The sequence below is a fragment of the Lissotriton vulgaris genome, chromosome 6, assembly GCF_964263255.1.
Source record: "Lissotriton vulgaris chromosome 6, aLisVul1.2, whole genome shotgun sequence".
Classification (NCBI taxonomy): domain Eukaryota; kingdom Metazoa; phylum Chordata; class Amphibia; order Caudata; family Salamandridae; genus Lissotriton; species Lissotriton vulgaris.
The window spans coordinates 1,558,406,077-1,558,423,347 of record NC_141694.1 but is presented as its reverse complement, the minus strand read 5'-3'; the positions used below and the strand labels follow the sequence as shown (position 1 = coordinate 1,558,423,347).

Sequence of the window (17,271 nt, the reverse complement as noted above, 5' to 3'; positions counted from 1 at the left end):
GGTAATGCCACTCTCGCTGGAACTCCTTAAGTCCAGCTAGCCCCTATCAAATCCGTTCTTAACCTTGCTGCCAGGCTTATTACTGACTAAGCGTTTTGATTACATCTCCCCCATTCTCAAAGACCTTAAATGGCTTCCTATTTAAGGCAGATCCACCTACAAGACGTCTTGCATCATGCACAAAGCCCTCCATCAAAATACCCCATCTTACCTCTCTGACAAACTCCACAAAGCGGGCTGTACTAGAACATTGAGGAGCACTAACGCTCTTGTGCTTGTCCCTCCTTTATTAAAAAAGAAAATCAACAGTCTTGCTCTTTCTCTGGAAACACGCCCTCTGCCTGGAATGCCCTCCCTAAAGATCTACGTTGCAGCCCCTCCTACACCAGCTTCAAAAAAGACCTCAAGCTGCTCCTTCTCAACAAATACTGGGGTTCTTAATATATTGTAAGTGGTCACTTATTCTTACCCCTACCTGGTCTGTATAGGTCCCTTCTACTTAATTTGTCACCCCCTTCCCCGCCATTCTATTCTTTAATTGATGACCACCTCCCCCCCTCTTTATTTTTCGGATAAAACCCACCTTCTTCCACCTGCTTTTCCCTTACCCCCCAGTCACCCTTCACTTTCTCGCCCTCTCCCCTCCTCATCTACTAACTTGGCTTTCTTTCAGTTCTACTATCTTCCATCTGTTGTTTGACTTCGTTTTCTTTTTAAATGGGGTAAATTAACTAGGAAGACCTGTCTCAAATGTTCAAATTGCCTTGTCTCATTACCTCAATGTGCAAAAGTTATACTGTAATTCTGTATTAACTATGATCTCCCATATCCAGTGGCGTAACGAAACTTAAGGGGGCCCCCCTGCAAAGTACATGGAGGGGGGCCCCCAGCGGCCCGGACCACCACCTATCACTTTGCTGAAAATACAGCTTTAGGTGACTGCTTATTTTTGTCGGTGAGGTGAGGCACTTATCTGTGCATACTTCGAACAGCAAATATAAATAGAAAGTACTTTTATTGTGTTCTAGGGCTGCCTGAATGATGAGATCCATGACTGATAATTAAAGACAACAGAGAGCGAAAAGTCACATTACAAATGAATACCTACTTTTTTTTATTTATAACCCCATTTAGTGCCAAGACAAGGTCTTTCCAAGCTCTTTAAAAACATGGCTAGCATTTTTCTTTTGGCAACCCTACTTTATATTTCTTTTCATGTAATGCAGTCTCACAATACAGCAGTAAATGTAAATTTCAAATGCAAGGAATAGGCAGAGTGAGGGCCCAAGGGGTACTGGAACCAGAAAAACCTAAGCCTTGGTAACCAGTTTACAAAGGTATGTTGACTGTGCACCTCAGTTAGAGTGTACAGCTGACTGTGGTGTGCACTGTAGCACCTAACACGTTTCGATAATGTACATCACACGCAGACATGAAATAGTGCACAATGGGTAGAGCTTATATAGCATATAGCTCAGAAATACCATATAGATGGATGGCACACAGCTCCTAAGAGAATTGCAAGTAGTTTAAAACACACACAAGCATCAAACAGAATGCACTGGACAGACCTTGCATATACCCCACATAGCGCAGATATACTATACAGCTGGCTGCAATGTGGCCCAGAAGAGAACTTTTTAATAGCATGGAACACACACAATCGTCCCACACAACACATTAAATAGAACATTTGCTTACATCTAACCAAGCACAGACATGGTAGTTGGGCTCTGGGCCATATTTCCATAGAATTCAGTATATAAACATAAATAACGTAACATAACATGTAAATGCTGCGCATATAGTAGTGGAGCTTTATCTATAACTTGGTCATCAGAGTGTGCTACAACAAAGACGATGATGCTGGGCTGGTAAACATGAGGGCCAGCCCATCTTCACTATTGAGAGGCTCAGAAGCGCACCATTTAATTTATGAGGCAGGCCGCCTAGCCAAAGGACTGATATGAGACAACTGGTGCACCCATGCTGCAGCTGCGTGCTACAACTACTGTGCTGATAGCCCGAACTCTACGCCACTCTATTCTATGCCACTGCACTCTACTCTACTGCAGTCTACTCTGCACCACTCTAATCTGCGTCACTCTACTCTACACCAATGCGCTCTGAGTCAATGAAGTCTATCCAACTTTATTCAAAACCAATCCAATCTATGTCAATCTACGCTGTACCACTGTACTTAATACCACTTCAGTCTAGGCCACTTTACTCCACTCTGCAACACTCCACTCTTTGACGCTCTTCTCCACTCTATGTCACTCTATGACACTACCTGTGGAATTCCACTCTACGCCATTCCAATCTATGCACTGCAGTCTACTCTGCACCACTCCACTCTGTTCTGCACTTCTCTACACGGCTCCACTCTACACCACTCTACTCTACGCCACTTTACTGTATGCAAATGACTCAAAACCAATTCACTCACAGCCACTGCACTCTATGCCAGTCTACTCTTCACCACTGTACTTTATGCCACTGCATTCTAGGCCACTCTAAAACACTCCACTCTATGATGCTCTAATCCACTGTATGCCACTCTGCGACGCTACTCCACTCTACGACACTATGCTACTCCCTCTACGCCACTTCATGCCATTTTACTCCATTATATTCTACACTACACTCCAGTCTAATCCACTACTCTACGCCACTACACTCCATGCCACTATGCCACTCTACGACACTACTCCACTCTATGCTATTTCATTCTGCTACACTACTCCTCTTTGTGCCACTTTACTCTACAACCATCTACTCCGCTCTACACCACTAACACTTTACTCCACTCCTCAACACACTCTATGCCACTCCACTCTGCTCTACACCACTCCACAACACTCAATGCCACTCCACTCTATCACACTCTGCTTCACTCTACAATACTCAACTATATGACACTCTAATACAGTCTACGCCCTTCCAATCTTCGACACTCTACTACCTCCATGACAATCCACAACACTATGCCAGTCCACCCTATGCAACTCAATGAAACTCCACTCAACTCTACTCTACATAACTCCATTACTCTACGCAACTCCATAACAGCCCACTCTACTCCACGACACTGTGCTTTATGACACTCCAGCAGAAAAGCAACTTCCGCCTTGTCTGTCTTAATGCCCCTCCCATGCTGTGTAGCAAATGGGGAAGGGTCAAATATGAACATTAATCCTACCCAGATAATCTAATTAATCGAATCACTTGCTTAGTGATTTCACACCAGCCAGAGCGGTCACCCCATTTCCATTGGTGTACTCAAAGGGCATGCTATGCGTTTCTAAATAATCCCTACTGAATAAGTATAAGCAACTGATAATGAGCCCTTAAATGTCCACTCTTCTGTGAAAAACAAAATATCGAATCCAATGCTTAATTTGAGCCTGTGGGTTCCGGTGCTCAGCACCAGAACTAAACTGTCAGCACCTGCACGTATTACCGCCTGCCCCATGGCAGAGCAGGTGGCTGAAATAGGGATGACCACAACATCAGCCGGCCGTTAATTCAATATACGTTAACAATGATTAATAACTGCCACAGAAGCCATTCTTTGAGATTTGGGGGCAGGGAATCGTATGAATTATAATACCTGCAAAAGTGAGAGGGTTAGTAGTTGTCTTGGTACTGTCATTGGCAGCAACAATGGATAGTTTAAGTTGCAGTAGCCTTCTGGCAAGGGCCCTGGCACCTAACTGATCTCAAATTAAGCACTGCATGTGAAGCTCAACTATACGGGGGCTAGATGAGACCAAGCAGTACAGGAAGGCATATGCCTGAAAGCACACACTGCCCTGTACCCACATTTTGGGGGAAAAGGCCACATCGCACATTATAACTTCTTCATGATACTAAATAGTACCTGTAAACAAGTTCGTATTGCTTTATTCGTAGAATGACTTCCTGCTCTACGTGTCTTCTAATTGCTAATCAGGGATAATTCACGCAGATGTAGAAGCCCTGTAAAATGCTTTCCATTTGTATTTGCTGTTTGAAGTATGTGCCAATAATGTGGTGTTACTTCTCTAAGCGTTTAACTCTTTGTCGGGGGTGTAGTCGCATTGGCTCCCTCCAGGTAAGCTATCAGGCACAGAAAAATGCCTCACCAGCCACAGGAAACGCCTCACAATGTGTTTCATTTTAACTTCCTTATTTCCTCACCAAAACCCTCTCTCGCAATGAAAAACATTTAAAACCTGGTGAAGATTATTCCTTCACCAAACAACGAGCACAGCCGTGAGTTTCTAGGCTGTGGCCAAGCTTCCATCGGTTTTAATACGAGATCAGAAGACAATCTAAAGGCAGCCAGCAGGTAATGATCATGCCCGAACACAAACAATAAAAAACAGATAACATTGCATTATAGATAAAACGGAAAACCTTTTAAACCAATGAAATTATGGGTTGGACAATTACCTATGACCGGCAAGGATAGCATTGGCAATAATTAAATTAAGGCCGCACCAGTCCGTCCTGTACCGCACGGTCCCTCTCAGCCACGTCACAACTCAAGCGCATTTTAAATTGCGCAAAGTGGCATTCGCATGAAAATGACCAGCCCCACCATAGTATGGTCCACCCTAAGGGTGAAGACTGCGGAGCCGCGGCGCGCACCAGCCACCCCCAGTGGAAATCGCACATCTAATTATCACTGTTTCCTGAATTATGCGCCGTCAATTTTTACAAAGTGCCCTGCTAAAATACAGTATAGCTGCCAAGTTCAGATTGCTTAAGTGTGACATTTTCATAATTTTAGTGAAATTATGAGTGACATTCAACCACTATAAGTGACACTCTCACGCAAGCAAAATCAGGCAATGAAGACGAGGGAAACATAAGTATCAGCAATTACACCCATTTGAGGCAGCGAGAAACTAAAATCCTAACATTGATGCAAAGCACCAGTGCACAACATAGTTTTCTTGAATTTCCTGGTTCTTATTTATACAACAGCACACATTCCTTTCTGAGGCACTGCACAATGTTCAGACTCTTCATTTCTGATGCGCACAGTCTGTCCTAGCTGCCAAGTTTTGCGATTGCTTAGGTGTAACATTTCAATGGTTTCAATATACTTAGGAGTAACATTCAGCTGCCAAATGTATGACACTTAGAGTGACACTTTCTCGCTATTAAAACAATGGAAAGATAATCATTGAAAGAGCTAAATATCAGAAATTACAATATTTTGAAGAATAAGAAGCTCTAAAGATATCTTGAAACTAATAGAAAACTCCTGAAATGAAATCTCACTAACCTATAACCTCTTTATAAGATGACCATACTGTAAAACAATTGCGGCAAAGCCTTTAATGGCAATGAAGACACATTAGAAGGAAGTTTGCAGGGGGCTGTGAGCCACTAGCTTAGCCTGACTAGACATCAATAGTGGATCAACACTATGTAGCAGGCACCAAGTAAATTATGGAGGCCAGTCCGTCTGAAAATATACTGAGATTTAGAAAAGCATGCCTCTGGCTCTCAGTACAATAAGGCTAAAAAAATGGAATGGTGGCGTAGTAGGGTAATGTAGGATGAAGAGCTGCAGACAGTCCAGTCCTGAGCGGTCCGAGAGCTCACTTATGTCTGTCAGCCAGACTGGAAAAGAAACACCCCCCACTCCAGGGCGTCACTGCAACAGAAAATAAACCTGGGCAGCAGACTAAAAGTGCCCACCCTTTAACAAACTAGAAAATTAAAATTGGCCCACATTTGCAAATAAAAGCAGTTTTGAACATGCTCTATAGTTTTTGCAATGTATAGAAAAGACTGCATGCAGCTAGGCAAGTAATTTTTGTTACATTATGAGGGAAATCAACAGTATTGCTTCAATTACTTACCGGTAATTGCATTACTCTGAGTCCTACTCCCTCGCTTCCCTTACTTACAGAATGAGGCATCCCTGCCTCACCAGACACCCGTACCCACGTGATTTGTCACGTGGGGACTATATATAGCCCCCAGCCCCCTCATACCTCCTGTAATACCACACAGATCGAAACCATATCAAAAGGTTGGCCTGGACCATCAGGGAGGGAGGGAGGGATGTAAGTAAGGGAAGCGAGGGAGTAGGACTCAGAGTAATGCAATTACCGGTAAGTAATTGAAGCATTACCTCATCGTCCCTCCCTCGCTTCCCTTCCTTACAGAATGAGATGTACAAAGCCAAACAGGACAACCAAAGAAGGTATGCAAAAAACAGGTTTATTAAAAAACACAGAAGACCAGGGGAAAAACCACTATTCAGGAATCATAGTGGAAAGAACCCTGTGTCCAAACACATCAGCACAGTCAACCTCCTGGCCAATCCTGTAATGAGAGGCAAAGGTCAAAGGGGAAGCCCAGGTGGCAGCCCGGCAGATTTCCGAAATGGAAGCTCCTTGGACCTCCGCACAGGAAGCAGCCATGGAGCGAGTGGAACAACCCTGAACCCCCAAAGGAGAAAGGTGACCCCCCTCTTTGTATGCCAAAGAAATCAGAGAACGAACCCAACGACTCAAGGAAGGAGTAGAAGGACGCAAACCCCTATTCACAGGACCAAAATTAACAAAAAGGGAATCCGAGAGACGGAAAGGAGCGACCCGCTCCAAATAGACCAGGAGAGCCCTCCTAACATCTAAAGAGTGAAGCCGCACCTCAGACTTCGAGGACGGGGAACCAAAAAAGGAAGGAAGAACCAACTCCTGATCCCTGTGGAATTGAGAGTCCACCTTAGGACGAAAGGAAAGAATAGGTCGCAACACGATCCTGTCATCAAAAACCCGAAAAAAAGGGTGTTTGGAAGAAAGAGCACCCAGTTCACTCAGGCGGCGAGCAGATGAAATGGCCACCAAAAAGAAAGTCTTGAAGGACAACAGGCGCAGATCCACAGAAACCAACGGCTCAAAGGGAGATGACATCAAGGCGCCCAAGACCAGAGAAAGATCCCAGGTCGGAAAACGCCGCCGAGGGGTAGGAAGAACGTTACTCAAACCCTTAAAAAGGCGACTGACCAACCCCTCAGAATCCGAGAGATTGCCCCAAGAGCTCCTAAACGCCCTAATCGCAGCCCACTGTAAACGAAGGGAAGACACCTTCAAGCCCAAGGAAGCACCCTCCTGAAGAAACAGCATCACCTCAAACAAAGAGGAAGAGGGGTCCAAACCTTTGACAAGACACCACCGACTGAAAGAACGCCAGTGCCGTAGGTAAGACTTGTTGGTCGAAGCGCGTCTAGCCGCCTGCAGAGTAGAGGTCAAACCAGCCGGAACCCCACATCGCAGAAGACCTAGGCGTTCAACCTCCAAGCCGCCAAGCGCATCCGGCCCAGAACATCCTGTTGAAACGCCGGGAAGACCAAAGGGGGAGGAGACAGAGGCAGCAACCACTCCACCTCCGACCTCAACTCCACCAGGAGAGGAAACCAGGAGGCACGAGGCCACGCCGGAGCCACCAGAATCACAGAAGCCCCCGAGGACCGGACCCTCAGCAGGAAGCGGAGAAGAAGGGGGAAAGGAGGAAACGCATACAGAAGCCCGCGGGGCCAAGGGCAAGAGAGAGCATCCACCGCCCAGGCCGACCCCTCCCGACAGCGGGAGACAAACCGGGACACCAAGGCATTTCCCACATCCGCAAAGAGGTCCACCACCGGAACCCCCCAACGCAACGTCAGAGCCACAAACAACTCCCGACGAAGGCAGAAATCCACAGACGACGGAATGGCCCTGCTGAGGGCATCCGCCCGGGAATTGGACACCCCCCGAATATGGATCGCCGAGAGAGCCAACAGATGAGAATCCGCCCAAACAAACAACCGCCTCGCCACAAGGGACAGAGAAGAGGACCTCGTCCCCCCCTGCCTGTTGACGTAAGCCATGGCCGTGACGTTGTCCGTTCTGACCAGGACCACGGAACCCATCAGAAACTGGGAGAAGGCCAACAGAGCCAGACGGACAGCCTCCAACTCCCTCCAGTTCGATGACATCCTGCTCTGAGCGGGAGACCAGAAGCCCCTGGACTGATGAACCCCCAGCCAGGCCCCCCAACCCGAGAGGCTGGCATCGGTCGTCACCACAACCGGAGCCGGAGGAGAGAGAGAGACACCCTTCAGCAAATGATCCCGAACCAGCCACCAACCCAGAGAAGACCTGATCTGAGGGGAAACCGGGATCGGAGAAGAGAGGGGAAGGCAATGGGGAGACCAATGCGCCAGAACATGAGCCAACAGAGTGTGTAAATGAAATCTGGCCCAAGGAACCAGAAACACCGTGGCAGCCATATCCCCCTGGACCTGCAGCCAACGTGCCGCCACCTGCACCGGACCGGACAGCAGAGACAGGATGTGAGACTGAATCTTGACCACCCGAGCCTCGGGCAGAGTGACCACTCCCAAATCTGTCCGAAACCTGGCCCCAATGAAGAGACGATCCTGGGAAGGAACAAGAAACGACTTGCCCAGATTGACAAGAAAGCCGTGCCCCCTCAAAACGGCCAGCACCAAGTCTGTGTGAGCGACAGTCAACTGGAAAGAGGGAGCATGAACCAGCCAGTCGTCCAGATAAGGATGTAAAAATATCCCCTGACAGTGGACCAGGGCCACCAAGGGGGCCAAGAGCTTGGTGAAGACCCGAGGGGCGGACTTCAGCCCGAATGGCAAAACCGCAAACTGGAAGTGGAAGCCGCCAACTGCAAAGCGAAGAAACCGCTGATGAGTCCGAGCCACAGGAACGTGAAGGTAGGCGTCCTGTAAATCGATAGACGTCATGAAGTCCCGGACCCCCACCAACGGAATGATGGACTGCAAAGTCACCATCTTGAAGTGAACGGTCCGAACCCAACCATTCACCCTCTTCAGGTCCAGAACCGGCCGGAATCCCCCTGACACCTTCTGGACCAGAAACAAAATGGAATAACATCCCAGACCTCGCTGCGCCAGCGGGACCGGAACAATCGCCTTCTTTGACAGAAGATCCCGAACCCCCTCCAGTAGAGCCTCCCTCTTGGATGGAGACCTGGGGATAGGAGTAAGGATGGTGCCCCAGCCGGGTGGAACGGCGACAAAGTCGATAATATAGCCTCTCCTGACAATAGTCAATGCCCAGCGATCCCTTACATCCAGCTGCCAAGCGTCCAGGAAAGACAACAGCCTTCCGCCCACAGGACCCGAGGGCGAAACACAGTCGACGTCAGGACTTCCTCTTGAAGGTATCCGCCGGAAGCTTGGGACCAGGCAAGGCCGAAGATTTCCTGGGCCTGAATTGGCGTGACGAGCAGAAAAGTTCCTGGAGGACTGGCGGGAAGACTGAAAAGACGCAGAGGAGGAAGGAGCAGGATTCCAAAAACGGCGAGAACCAGAGGAAGACGCCTTGCCCTTGTAAGGCAGAGCATGCTTACGGTCCTTGAACGCCTTAGTGACCATACTATCCAGCTGGTCACCAAAGAGCAACTTGCCATCAAAGGGAATCTTAAGGAGCGAGGACTTCTCCGAAGAATCAGCCTTCCAGTCACGCATCCACAAGTTCCGACGAGCCAAAACCAAGGAGCCAGAGGTCATGGCCGCAGAGCGAAGAACATCTGAAGAGACGTCAGCCAAGAGCTTAGCCTGCTGCTCCATGTGGACAAGCAAGCCAGAGCAGTCCGACTCCTCCTGAACAGCCGTGGCCAGCTTGCCAAAGTCAGACACCAAAGATTGCGCCGCATACGCTGAGTAGATACCAGCACGTAAAGACAAATTCCCAGCGGAAAAGGCCTTCTTCAGCGCACCATCCACCTTTTTATCCGTGGCATCCGAAGGCGAACAATCCTCAGGATTAATAGAAGTGCGCCCAATAAGAGTGGCCAACATGGCATCCACCTTCACAGAGTGAGGAAGAGAGACCTCCCCTTCCTCCAGGGAATAAAGCTTCTGCAAAAAGCGAGGAACAGAGGAGCGCTCAAGGTCTCGCCATTCCCCCGAAATCAAGTCTTTGATGCGACCATGAAAGGGCATAGAGAGTACAGGAGGCTTAACATATTGGGGAAAAATGTCCTCGGACCCCATGGGAGCAGCAAAAGGAGAAAACCCCAAGTTCTCCCTGATGTGCTGGAGAATAGCAGGCACCTCCTCCCTACGCACAAACTTCCCCGAAGATGTAGAAGGCATGGCAGAGTCCGAAGAAGAAGAAGAAGAGTCCTCAGAGGGAGAGTCCACCGGACCCCCCGCAACACGAGAAGACCTGCGCCGTGGCTTAGCACCTCTCGCCTCCAAAGCACGAGACACAGCAGCCTCAATCATGGACTGCACCTCAGAAGCAGACAGAAGGGCAGAAGAATCCACCGGACCCTGGGACCTGGTCCTACGAGCCGGGACAGGCACCTCACCATCCTCATCAGAGGAGGACAAAACCCTCAAGCGCTTCGATGTCCGTTTAGCTTAAATAATGTGCAACCCAGCCCCAGCCGGGTAAACCAATAGAAACAAAGACACACGAGGCCACCAATAAAGAAGCCTCGCAGACACTGAATCCAATCATCAAAAACACAAAAATGTATAAAAACGACCTCAAAACGAGGCCCCTACCGCATAGGAGCATCGGGAACAGCCAGCCGAGAAGCCACAGCACATCCGCCAGCCGCCACCTCTATTCCGGCCATCTGAACCGGAACTACAGCCCCAGCCACTCAGGGCCGGTGACCCCGTCACCCGGAACCCGATCGCCCAGCCGCCGAGAAGTGCACCGCAACAACACCAACGCGGTGGGGAAGGCTTGCATACACCAGGTCGGCGCCGCCAGACCCAGGACGGCAATTGCAAGAGAGGGAGAAGCCCTCAAGAAAGTGAAAAGACCGCAGCTCCGCAGAACGGCCAGCGCGTGGGACGCGCGTCTCACAGTGGTGAGACAGAAAAAAAACAGGAGGTATGAGGGGGCTGGGGGCTATATATAGTCGCCACGTGACAAATCACGTGGGTACGGGTGTCTGGTGAGGCAGGGATGCCTCATTCTGTAAGGAAGGGAAGCGAGGGAGGGACGATGAGGTAATACAAGCTGCACTAGCCACAAACAGCCAAATGAAATTAGCCCAGACACTGACTGGTCATTTGATCTATACTTCGGGGCATGGGAGATGTTGGTGCCTCAGGGAAAAAGAAAGGTGCTGCCCGCCAACTCCACTGATTTCCAAGATGGAGAGTCCCTCATTTAAGCTGCGGGCAAGGTTTGGTAATTATATGAGGGAGATAACATGACGCTGCACAGCAGACCTAATAGGCGCTGAAACAGTCAAAGAAAGTTAGCGCATATGAGGACCTGTGACAGTAATATGCATACTTTGGGAAAGCACTGCACTTGCAACAGGCACACAAAAAAAACACAAACGGAGCAACCAGCCAACACTATATAATCTTCCTTCCAAGAAAACCTCCTCCCCTCTTTTAATTATGTGCGGCCTCTTGAGCACATGTGAACCAGCGCACTGAATGTAGACTCGGTTCCATTTCAACGTCGGTTTTGTAAAGCACCGACTTATTTCCTAGCCAAGTGGATTCTCTGCACACTACGTGGTTATTCCTTTCCCAACACTTGGCAATGTATGTAATTGTGCCTAACTAACATGACGTTTAACTAAAAATGACATTGCCATGAAGTAAGTGGTAAATGAGACATAATAGCTGCAGCCCTCTGGCACTACGATACAAGCCAGCAAACAGGAGGTGTGCACTGCTTGGCTAATGTGTTCACACTATTGATAATATACCATTACATCTAAGATGACTGAAGCTTACCTGACCTTGATGGGCCGAGTCTTCCGGAGACAGACTTTGTTTGTGTGCCAACTATTCCAAATAAATGTGGCTGGCATCCTTTTCTGAACACACCCCTTTGAAGGGTGGCTGACTGTCTGGCAGTGTGGTTGCTGGCCTTTGTATTTTACAAGTGCTGTGGCTGTGTATGAGTGTCCTAGAAACCGTCCGTTTAATTTACCTTTGCAGCATAATAGTTTCCTTGCTGCCTCAACATGTGATCAATGGTGTCCCCTATGCCAGACAGTGCTTGTCCCGCTGCTCCGATTATTTGTTTTTTTCCTTGTGCCCATGGCACGGCATTTTTTTGTGCTTACAGATTACCGTGTAAACATAAATTTACCCGCAGCCGCTACCAGAGGCACTATTCCACTGAATGGTTTCATTGTCCCGCACCACTGCTTGTCTTTCCTGTCCGCTGTTTTTCCCCTGCCTGTGTCAGGGCTTGCCTACCAATCCTGTTGCCTACCTGCCCCCTTGCTTGTATTTCTGCTCCCTGCGCTGGTTTGTCGCTCGGAGAAATTGGTGGAAAGGTGGTTTGAAACTCGCAAATCACGCCAGCGCAAAGAGAGCATCGGATTGTCTGCCAACAGGTCACAGAATAGAGGCCAGAATAGAGTACATCCAGGATCAGACTCAGAATCGGCACAAAGTGGGTCTGGGGCGATTGTCGGGTCAGCGGACCATCAAAGAGGGAATGATTACACCCATCTTAGAAAATAGCACAGCCCAGCCCATAAGCACAAAAGTGAGAAACAGTCCGTTTAATTTGCCTTTGCAGCATAGCAGCTGCAGCGGCTTCACGGACAGGTGGACATCGGTATCAGGGGCCATATCGTGAAGAACGTAATGATTTTAGAGAAAAGAGGCACCATGGAAAGCAATAAATAGGCTACTCTGGCAAATTCGAAACTTTACTCTACCTAGAACTCCATATTGCTTTGTTTCCAACATGTCCTAGCCCTACAAAGCAACATCAACATCTAAATCTACCCCAGGATTACAGGCTCTAGGTTTATTTGCTAGGCGAATCTGCTCATGGCCGTAGAAAACCACATGGCTCTGCCAGCTACCCACGGAGCTGATGCCTGCGTCCCCCTTGTCCCGAATCAAGCAGATTTCCGAACGGGGTCCTTACCTCCCGTCTTCACAGAGTAGAACGCACACATCCGCTTGCCTTTAATTCGCTTCAGTATACCACCACTTTCAAATTGCTTAAAACGTAGTAAACTAATCACAATGCCGGGATTAAACGTGATTAGCAAACGAATGGGCGGCACCACGAAGAACTTTGAGGCGGTACTTCCCAGGGAAAACAGCGATTGGTTAAAAAGGAATGTCCACCCCGAAAAAGCCGGGCCATAAACCCTCAAAGAACCCGCCCCCTGTAGCTCCGCCGGAAAAACATCTACGCTGCTCCGGAAACTCTGGTCCAGCTACACAAGAGCCGGGCTGTAGCTGCTGAAGTCGAATCTTTACGCCCAGCAGTTGACGTAGCCTTTTGTGACGACCAATGAGGTTCGCTCTCTGCGAAATGAAAGAGCAGCCCCAGTAGCGAAATATCGCTACAGTGTATTTATTTATTTATGCATTTTTATATAGCGCGGACTTTACCCGAAGGTGTCAGAGCGCTTCACAAAAGGAACAGAAATGAAACATAATGAGAAACATTACAAAAGAACAGATTACAAAAGCATACGTTACGTTACATAAGGTAATAGTGACAATTGTGAGCAAACAAAATACATGAGGTAGTAAAAACTGTGAGCAACCAAAAATACATACACGAGGTAGTAAAGGTAATAGTGACAATTGTGAGCAAACAAAATACATGAGGTAGTAAAAATTGTGAGCAACCAAAAATACATGAGGTAGTAAAAAGTGCACAAGAGGAAAAAGTGACAAGTGTGCAGTTACAAGAGAAAACAAAGTATAATTTGAGGTATAATACTGCAATAAGTGCTAGACACTCAGGCACAAGAACAAGCGTTACGTAGGCAAAGGTGGCACTTGTGCAAGTATCAAAGGTAAAAACATGTGAGAGGTAGCAAACCGTGTGTTACAAGGGCAAAGTGGTGTGTGCATGTTACAAAAGGGCACCAAACACAAGTACATGGAAAATACTGCAAAAAGGCAGACACTCCAACCCCAGGAATACACTGGGAAGGCACTTCCATGGTCATGGAAAGTAGAAATTATCAGTAGTGGGAAGTCTTCCTCCAAATAACAAGAGGACGTGAATCACTTTTGGAGGTGTCTCTGGAGGAGGAGAACTTTGAGGTCCCTTTAGAAGGCCTGGGAGGAAGCGGTGGTCCGGAGCTGAGGCGGAAAGGAGTTCCAGATTCTCACTGCGTTGCTTGAAAAGGATTGGGCCATTGTTCTCTCCTTCTTGAAAGTGGGAGGTTCAAGCACTAGATTCTTCGCATTGCGTGAACGTCTAGAGCCTCCAGAAAGTTTCAGTTTATTTACCAGGTAGCGAGGAGAGGAGGAGTGCAAGGCTTTGTGGGTGACACAAGCGGTCTTGTAGATAGCTGTAGCCTCGAAGGGAAGCCAGCGGAGGGTGGATAACATCGGTGTGATGTGATCGCTTCTTTTGGCCCCATAAATGAAGCGAGCTGCTGAATGGAAAACAGACTTAAGTGGGGACAGGTGAGATTTGGGGAGGCCAGTAAGAAGAGAATTGCAGTAGTCTAGTCTGGAGAGGACCAGCGATTGCACCAGGGTTATAAGGTCCTGCTCCGGGAAGAAGCGTCGGATTCCCCAAAGAAGGCGCAGTTGGTAACGAGCAGATTTTGCAGTAGAATTGATGTGGGGAGTTAGATTTAGTTTTTTGTCTAGAATGACACCAAGGGATTTTGCGCTGTCGACAATGATGGGTTTATTGTTTAGTTGATTCATCTGATCCATCCATGATTGAACCGGGGGAGGAGAGAGTGAGGAGGAGAAGAGGAGGAATTCAGTTTTGGAGGGATTCAGAATCAGTTGATGAGTTGACAATCAGTTTTGGATGGAGTCCAGAGTAGAGCTAAGGATGGAGAGATCATGAGTGGAGGCAACCTTGAGGTAGAGTTGAGTGTCGTCTGCATAGAGATGATAGTGAATCCCGGATTCTCAGTAGAGATTGAACAATGTGGGTGCAAGTATAGAGCCTTGAGGAACACCCTGACCTACCGCCACAGGAGAAGAAAGACTTCGCTATTTTGATCATTTGGGATCTGTCTGAGAGGAAGGATGCAAACCATTTAAGCACGGTGCCCTCCATGCCCATTCTCTGTTGAAGGATATTGAGGAGGGTGTTGTGATCGACAGTGTCAAAGGCTGCAGAAAGGTCAAGGAGAATTAGAAGACAGGACCCCCCCGAATCGAGTATCCTCAGCGCCTCATCAATCACTTGCAGCAGGGCTGTTTCAGTGCTGCAGTTTTGGATGAAGCCGGACTGACAATTGTCAAGAAGATCATTGTCCTTGATATGACAAGAGAGTTGTTTTGCCACACATCTTTCTGTGATCTTCGCAAGAAAGGGAAGGTTAGTGATGGGGCGGAAGTTGTTGAGGTCCTTCGCATCAGCAGTGGGCTTTTTAAGCAGAGGGGTGACCTGCCCAGTTTTGAAGGAGACAGGAAGGGAGCCCTGCCAGAGGGAGCGGTTGATCAGAGTGGTCCAATATGAAAGGGAATGGGTATAGAAGTCAAAGGCAATGGCACTGGGGATAGGGTCAAGAGAATGGTTGGAGGGCTTTGTTTCGCGTATGCACTTGAGAAGGGCATCTTCAGATATGGGGTCAAAGCTCTGCCAAATGGCTAAGGATTTGCGCTCCTCTGGAGGTGTAGGATGAGCGACCTGATCCACAAGTGATTTCACTTTTTCATCGAAGAAAATAGCGAAATCCGCTGCTCTCTTAGTAGAATCCTCCACCTCGGAGGATGGGGGAGAGCAGCTCGGAGTTTTGATGAGATCGAATAGTTTTTTGGGTCTATTTTTGGCGGAGTCAAGGAGGGTTTTGAAGTGCGCCGCTTTCTCAAGGAAGATATGCTTGTGGTACTTGGATCTTGCTGTGCGAAGCATGGCTAAATTGTCTGTGGAGGGCACTTGCCTCCATTGCTTCTCCAGGAATCTTAGCTGCTTCCTTTTCTCATAAAGGGATTTGTTGAACCAAGGTGCTGAGGGAGTGGGCCTTATCCTTTTGCTTTTGAGTGGAGCGACGTTATTAATTTCAGCTGCAAGAACTGTGAGGCATTGGAAGGTGAGATCGTCAACAGCTATGTTCGGGTCTAGCCTTGGAAGTGATAGCAAAGCTGATTCACAGAGGGGACCGACATCAATATTTTTGGCATCACGGAACCAGAAGATGGCCCTCTTGGGTTGGCCATGAGTTATAGAGTGTGAAAGTTGAAGAGAGAATGGGATGAGGTGGTGGTCAGACCAATCTACATGGATTGGGGTAGTGGTAGAAAGCATGCCTGCTTGAGAAATAATAAGGTCCAGGATTGCGCCCTATGAGTGGGTTGGTTCAATGCAGTGTTGGATAAGATCGTTTGTAGAGAGGAGGGCAGCCAGAGAGTTTGCAGAGGAGTCTTGCGGTACGCCCCAGTGGAGATTGAAGTCACCCACGAAGGTCTGATTGTCACTTTGTGTGTATTGGTCGCTGATGAAGTCAGTGAGATCTTCTATGAACGAAGGGCCACTACGAGGCGGGCGGTAAATGATATGGAATCTGAGCAGTGAACGGTGTTTCAATTGAAGCTCAAGAGAAAGGCATTCAAAGGTGAGGGAGGAACTGATTGGAGAAGCCTTAAGTTGGAGGGCGTTTCTAAAGATGACTGCAACACCTCCCCCCGTGTTGTCAGTTCTGTCATTCCTAAATATGGAATAACCTGTGGGTAATAGGAGATCAAACATAGAGTGAGAGGTATCTTTGAACCAGGTCTCTGTGAGGAAGAGCATGTCAAGTTTGTGAAGGGTGATGGTATCGGAGATTTCAAGTTTGTGTTTTACTGCAGATCTGCAGTTGTGAAGCATACAGTGCAGCTCTGTCAAGACTGTTTTGGTGACGGGGGCACTTGGGCTCTGAAGGGTGATCGGGATATTGTACTTATGTGGGGGTGCTCGGGAGGGTGTAGGTGGATGCTTTGTTCTGACAGAGGTGATGGTCGGAATAGTGTAGATAGTGGGGTTGCTGGGGTATGTCTGTTGAAGAAGGGTGGTGTTCAAGGGCTTGTGTGAGTTAACGACGTTTGCAGACGAGAGGTTGAGCTTGGCTGTATTGGGGTGAAGGGGCGAGGTGCATCTCATGGGAAGTTGGGAGGGAGTAGAGGTGCATGGATGGGTGGAGATCTTAGAGCATAAAAGTGAAATGGCAGCTGTAAGCTGGGAGATGTGGAACCATCAAAGACTGTGAAAACTGCAATTTCACCATCCAGATCTCACCATCTATTTCACTCTCAGGACTTTTAGTTTACCGTCCACCAGGCTCGCTAGGAGAATTCCCCAGCAC

At 48.1% G+C, this 17,271-nt stretch overlaps 1 protein-coding gene across 1 annotated transcript in view; it reads right to left on the bottom strand.

The window, feature by feature from the left end:
- SNRPB2 (small nuclear ribonucleoprotein polypeptide B2) overlaps positions 1-13,228 on the bottom strand; it is a 63,283-nt gene extending 50,055 nt beyond the window's left edge. Inside the window, exon 1 of the mRNA XM_086927731.1 lies at positions 12,918-13,228. The gene's annotated coding sequence lies outside the window, so the exon portion shown is untranslated. The remainder of the gene's footprint in view (positions 1-12,917) is intronic.
- Between the last annotated feature and the right edge of the window lie 4,043 nt (positions 13,229-17,271).